Here is a 7,662-nt window from a genome sequence, read left to right on the forward strand (position 1 = left end):
TTTCATGATTGGTTGGAGAAAAGATATTAAATACATGTATGACTACAGTACAAGTTACCAAGCAAGCAAAACACAAGTATGAATTTAAATTTTTACTTTATAAATCAAATTAAAAGCCAAAGAAACAAAATCATTATTTTTCCTCTAAATGGCGTCATTACTGTGGAACTGCTGCTGGCAACAGAGCTGACCTTACATAGAGATGGAGGTAAGAATCATGTTGTCAGAAAAGATTATCTTGAAGTTAAAATTATGGTGAAGATTTGGGTTTAAAGATCTATTAACTGCTTTATAAAGATAGAACACAAAAAGAAAAATCTTAAGCTCCAAATGACTAGATCTTAGTCCAATGCAGTCACACACATCGCAACTATTGCTGTCTTAATCACAAATATTTCTACTTATAGGCAGTCACAGGACTCTAATGGCTTGAATTTTAATAAGGTGCATTCGTAGCTTATTTAGAATCACTCATTCTTTTGGTTTCCACAAAACAGAAATTTTTAACATTGAGACCAGTGCATGACTTTGCCCACTTTTTATCTTGCCTTGTCAAGTATGGATATGAATTAAAAACATCTTTCACCTATCATAATTATTTACAAAAAATATACAATGTTTAACACCCCAGAAAGATGTCATCTTAGACTTTCTAAACGATTAGATTTTACTTTATAAAATCACATTAATTTCATTTTGTTCACATATTTATCAGAAAATGAAACTTCTTCATGGACTGGCATGAGCCATTGATTCTAATAATCATAAAATTATTTCTTCTAAATCTATTACAGACTGGAAAATGTTTACCTTCATTTTTCTATACTTATAAGTAGCTTTTTCGCTTCTTCATTCAGTGACTGTGTATTGTGTCTGTGATATGTAAGGCCTTGTGGCCGCCACTCTGGGGAACCCCAAACACGTAAGACCTAGCCACTGACCTTGAGCTGCGGATGCCTTGGCTGGGTGATAAGATATGTCACAGAATCGGGCATATCCTGTGTTCTCTTTGCCAAGTGTTTTATACTTATTACAGCCCAAATGCCAATGGATTTTTTTTTTTAGGTCTAGCTTACTTTCTTTCAGATCTCAACCTCGTGTGTCTTTAATAATAGGCAGCTGAACAGTTAGCAACGTTGACTTTCATAGCACGAGAGATGTAGTTGCGAGGAGTGAAGCAAATCAAAAGCCATAGAGGGACCGTTAACGGAGAGTGTGAAGACTGCAGCATCCCACGAATAGGAGCCCAGCCACACACGGACTCACCCCCTCTGGGGTCTGTGCTTCCAGCTCCTCACTGAGACTTCTGTCTCCAGCCCTCTTTGAGAAAGCGGCTGGGGAAACACCCTTGTTATTTCTTGCTCTCTGATTTTTCTAGCCCTCAGAGCTCTTTTCTAAGAGGTCTGAATTTGATCAGGGCCATAAGATGATTATGTTCTCACTACAAGTGGATTGTGAACTAAATGTATCAGGTTGGCAGCCAAGATCAATAACCTTCCTTCTTCTTCTTCTTCTTCTTTTTTTTTTTTTAAAAGAAAGTTCCCTTCAGCAGAGACCATTAACAGACATTCTGTCCATAACTCAGCACAGAATCCTCGTTCAGAGTTTTCTGGACTTGTCTATTGGGCAAAAATTAATTCTAACCCATTGTTAATTTGGTTCAAGAAGAAACAGCTCTAGTTTCTGAAGAAAACATTGCACAATTTTGAAAGTTTTGAAATGACCAACTATGGAAAAGAGTGTTTTAAATACACAAAATAATAATGATTTTCCCCAACACCCACCCAAAGTACCTCTTCATTATTTTCAAACCTTTCTTTCTATTATAAAATAAAACAGGCAAGCAGAAGCAGTCAAAGAGTTTACCACAATTTCATACATCAGGACTCTTTGAGAACTAATATAGATGGTTTAATATCAAGTTGTTGGCTTCTTGTTTTGGGGGAGCTTGTTTTATAATACATAAACATTTTAAACGTTTTCTTGCCAAAGTGCCTCTCCTCAAGTATCTTTTCTAATGGTATATTAGGCCCCAATTTGGCTAATAGGCAATGCTAACCCCCCACTTTATTTAATATTGCAAGGCTTGGTATTAAAGCCCTGATGAACTAATAGGGTTCATTTAAAGAAAACACCAAAGAAATTAGCTTCTTCTTACATATATTCAGTGAAATTTTGAAACACTATGTTCAGGAAATACAAGCAATCCCTGAAACTTTTCTCCCCTGGGTTATCAGAGTCCAAGACAATTGATGACATTACATTGGTCGTTCATTGTAGATTCGTGGAGCCCACAAAAATCAATAGTTTTCCATTATCAGGTCCAGCTGGGTCACTAGTCTGTCAATGAGCTGTTACAATTGCTGTACAGGGGTGAGCCTGACCAGTCAATTGCTGCTGACAAGAGGAAAACATGCTGACAGCCACGGGAACAAGTCAGAACACAGATTTGCACTTCACTTTGCCATCCAAAGAGACTCAGAGCAAGGCCATTTTCAAGACACAGGGCATACTCGGTGGGAGGCCTGGGCAGAGTGGGAGGGTGGGGGGTGGGTGGCAACTCCCATTTTTATAGCACAAGTACCTAAGGGTCTGTCCTGGCTCCAGCCAACCATCTCCTGTAGAGACTATCCCGTAAGAGGGCATGCACCAGCCAGAACTGTCCCTAAAATCATCTTCTATCCCACATTGTACCCAGAGGAGCAGGAGGAAAGAACTCCACTTTTACTATCACCACCTCAGATGTCACTGTACATATCTTGGAGAACATAAACTCATAAAGAAGAAGTAAAAGGGCCAAAGGCACCAAATATGAACAAATGTGACCAAACATGTTGTAAATAAGTATTGACTGACGGACAGGAGATCCTTCGGTGTTGGTACATAGGTTGTTCCTGATGCCTCGTTATTTATAGTATTATCTGTACTTCTAGATCAACTTGGATATTTTACTAAATCAATGAGTCCCCCATTGCAGACTCACCTACAGCTATGCGGGGAACTGAGGTCTAGTCTTGCCCTGCACATAATTAAGAGGTACAGAGTGGTGAGTTTGGACAAATCTCCTAACTGCCCCACAATAATAAAATGGAGATGCGCTTGCCTTACCTCTTATGTTACAGGTTGTCATGAGATTCAAAATGAGATCAGTTGAGAGAGAGTGTGAAAGTCCCACGTCCCGCGTGATTCAGGGTTCGGGCTCTGGAAGAGGGACTGCATGCAAATGACAGAGACGAGACAAGAAATAATAATTTGGAAATTGGGGGGCCAGGCGAGAGCCCAACGCAAGAAGATGGACTCTGCTTGTGCTCAGGCCTTGCCACCCTTTTATTCAGTTTGGGATACACCTATAGCCCTTAGGCAGGCAAGTTCCAGTAACAGACAGACAATCTTATCAGTAAGGATTTACATGACTACCTGGTGGGGAAGTTGCTTCAGCTACCATTGTCTCGACTGAACAGTGGGTGCATAGCCCTGACCTTTGCCGGGGCTCAAGGGTCACCAGCATCCCGGGCTCCTTGTCCACACCTCTCTGCTAGAGAAGACAATAGGCGGCTTCCCACAGGAGAGCTCTGTTCAAGCAAATGAGTGTGTGTGTGTGTGTGTGTGTGTGTGTGTGTTGATCTCTGGAAGCTATCCAGGCAGCAAGAAGTTTGGGAGCAACAGAAAGAAGTCCTTCTGTCTCCAGAATAATGCATTTTTGGCCTAGGGCCCTGTGGTTGGCAAACTGCGGCTCGCAAGCCACATGTGGCTCTTTGGCCCCTTGAGTGTGGCTCTTCCTAAGTCTTAGAAGTACCCTAATTAAGTTAATAACAATGTACCTACCTATATAGTTTAAGTTTAAAAAATTTGGCTCTCAAAAGAAATTTCAGTCGTTGTACTGTTGATATTGGCTCTGTTGACTAATGAGTTTGCCGACCACTGGTAGGCTAAATGTTTTTCTCCTTTAGGTGAATATAGGAATAATCTATCATGTTTTCCATCATAATGAAAGCCAAAATATGGAGGACAGCTCTGAAGTCTTAGTGGGTGATGTGGCCTCCTTAGTTTGTAGAGGCCTGAGAGGCAGCAGAGAAGGCATACACTGCGGGCCCTGGTGCTGAGGGACTTCCAAGGCACCTCGAGTCGGTGCGTGCACTGACCTCCTCATGCTGGCTTCATTTCAGACACCAAACTTCAGAGCTCAAAGGTAAATATTTGTAACTTGTTTTAATATTATGATTTTTAATGTTTCACCTGTATTAATATCTTTCAAGTATTAAACTCTAGCCCCCTCTTCCCCCTTTTTTTTAAATGCCTCCAGTCTTGGGTTTGATTTCACTTGTGTTCCATCATCAAACAAAACTGGTAATCAACTCTATTACTGGAAGCCAACTACTAGGGTTTTTCTTTTTCTTTTGTTTTTTTTTTTCTTGTTGCAACGCCCAAAAAAGCAATTTTCTTTAAATGAGTAAAAAGGTAGTTTTAACAAGAGCAAATTTGCTAGTAATTAGATGAACCAGTCTTATGTCTTCCAGCACTTCGGAGCATGAAATTCATCAGAACTCTCATAGCATTAATTAAAAAGAATTTATGTTTTTTTAATAAAATGCTTCATGTTTTAGCTCCTTTATTCCTCCACCAAATGTGATTATGTGGGGGCTGAAGGGAATTCAGGTTAATATGTTGACACACTTAACAATGCAGGGTCATGTTGCACAATACGCTTCACTGGTTAGTTCAGCACACCCCCTGACAGGGCCCAATCATCCCCTGCCCTAAAGGCAGAGAGAAAGAGAGGATTTTAATTACTGTTCTGTATGCAAGTTTGCCAGCATTAAATTGAGACATAATTAGGCCTCTGAATTTTAATAATTGTCCTAGCTAATTGGGCAGACAAGTATGTTATGCAGCATGGTGTGATTAGATAATTAGTATTTCCAAATGACAAAACTGGGCTCTTGATTACAAATTCTACATGAAGGGGGAAAGAGGTAGCAAGCAGATCTTTACAAGTCTATTAAGGGAGAGTTTAGCGATGTTGATAATTTAAAGTCCATTAGGAAGCAACATTTCATCCTCAGAGCTGGGGGTCTGGGACAAGGGCCTCTGGCCAACTCTGGCTCTCACTAAGGTTCCTCCCCAGGGTGCTGTGCTTTCTTTGAGGTCTGCTGCATCTACCCCAACCCCTTCCTCCAAGCTTAACAGCGACCACTGACCTTGGGTAAGGTCTCTTTGGCTAGACACCAGATGGGAGGTAATAACTCTAAAAAAGAAGTCATAGGATGTAGGAAGGGTAGAAGAGGTAATCTACCCTCGGTGTGGGTATAAGCATTACAGTGTCTTTCCTTTGCTGAAGCTATTCTTTCATTATTGTCCTAGAGTTGACCATTTTCATTGTAGCATCAGCTCTACTAAAGTCTTTTTTGGTGAAAAATCTTAAATTTTTAAATATTATGTTATTTGGGTGAAGAGCATGGGCATTGAGAATGACCTGGGTTTGAAATAATCACTTACTAGGAGTGTGTTCCTAGAGTTGACCACTTTCATTGTAGCATCAGCTCTACTAAAGTCTTTTTTTGGTGAAAAATCTTAAATTTTGAAATATTATGTTATTGGGGTGAAGAGCATGGGCATTGAGAATGACCTGGGTTTGAAATAATCACTTACTAGGAGTGTGGCCTTTGTTAAATTACTTAATCTTGCCAAATCTCAGCTTTCTTATTGGTAAAATGAAGAACCTTCCCCATAGGAATGCTGATGGGATTAAATAAAGTGATGCATATAATTTAAAGTACAGTGCCTGGCATGAAATGCTCCATAAATGTTGTCTATTAAATGCAAATTAAGTAAATAATGTTAGAAGTACAGTTTGAAGGTGCTGGTTCTGGCTCTTTGCTACGCTGATACATTCCAACGAGGCAAACGTCCAGAACCCCTTTGCTTTCTGAGGACATGGTGCCCATGTATGCTGTGAGAGGCCCAATGTCAATAGCTACCCCAAAAACTCAAATACCCCACCAATTTCCTTCCTCTTCATTCTTGCAGGTAAGCCCTGCTGTGCAGAAATCATGGGAGTAGTAAGTCTAAGACGTTTGTGGTGTAAACTCTGCATCCTACACCCCACAACACACACACATACCTTGTGACTCCCTCAGCAAATATCACTTTATTGCCCACAGAGCTATACTTCCAGCTGCTAAACGTTTCTCAGATTCAGTAATCAGTAGGCTGGGCTCCAGAGCTATATTTTTCAGGCAAAAGGAATATTAACTGGATACAAACAAGAACCAATCTAAAAATGATTTATAGGTGGCTACTGGATGACATTGTGACCAATGTCAAAGCTACCCCTACAACTCAAATACCCCACCAATTTCCTTCCTCTTCATCCTTGCAGGTAAGCCCTGCTGTGCAGAAATCATGGGAGTAGTAAGTCTAAGACCTTTGTGGTGTAAACTCTGCATCCTACACCCCCCAACACGCACACATACCTTGTGACTCCCTCTCAGCAAATATCACTTTATTGCCCACAGAGGTATTCTTCCAGCTGCTAAACGTTTCTCAGATTCAGTAATCAGTAGGCTGGGCTCCAGAGCTATATTTTTCAGGCAAAAGGAATATTAACTGGATACAAACAAGAACCAATCTAAAAATGATTTATAGGTGGCTACTGGATGACATTGTGATGCTAGTTTGTTAGGGGAAACTCAGGAGTTCTGGATGTATATTCATGACCATTGAGGATAACTATAAGGAAAATAGCAATGTCTCCATAGCTTGGTCCGGTCAAGACGACAGCCTACCAGACGGAGAGAATTTCTTATGACTTCCTCAGAACTCTGTGCCATCTCACTTATGAAAGATAAAAGCATCTGGCAGAGATTCCAATTCAGAATGCACAATTCTCTCCGTGGGTAAACTTTATATCACCTTGGCATAATCCTCACAGTACATAACACCTAAATAGCAGAGAGAGGAGGGCAACACCCTGAGACCCAAGGAGAAAAGAAACTCAAGAGTAAGTATAGGATGCAAACCTTTTGCTAGAAGCTTAGAATCAGAGAGTACGATATTATTCTCCAGGATGGGAATGAAAACAGTGAGCGATCCTTATGCCTGATCTGTATTTACACAATAAATCTCTCCTCTTGGGGCTCCTACTGGTGTCCCCTGTCGTTCACAGGTACGCTGCTCGCTGCTCGTGGGGTCACACGCGTGGCCAAGACGGTCATTGCAGAGCTGGAAACATCACCCTTGGCCGGAGGGAGGGGAGGTAACAGCTGTCATGGGGATTTTCCCCTGGCACACAACACTGTAGCTTCTCTCCCGCTCTTTCTGAAGAAGTGCGTTCCTGACTGATCACTCAACACCTTGTTGGTTCTGAATGCAGAAAACACACCTTATAAATATATGATAACCATTCTGTAATAGGGAGTGTGACAATTTACTTCGCAGCGCGTTTCGGGTTGCTAATTGATCGTTTCAGTCCAGGGACGATTTGGAATAAATTATAGCCATCAAAAGGATATCACAGCTCATTCTGGTGGAAAGATCTCCTCCCCGCGCGCGTTGGTCTCCCGGAGAGGCGATTGCACCCCGCGGGCAGAGAGGAGGGGAGGGAGCCGGAGGAGAAAAGAAGGCCGGGGGGCGGGGCCGTCTGGAAGGGGCGGGGCCGGTGAG

The sequence above is a fragment of the Myotis brandtii genome, unplaced genomic scaffold (assembly GCF_000412655.1).
Source record: "Myotis brandtii unplaced genomic scaffold, ASM41265v1 scaffold1083, whole genome shotgun sequence".
NCBI lineage: Eukaryota > Metazoa > Chordata > Mammalia > Chiroptera > Vespertilionidae > Myotis > Myotis brandtii.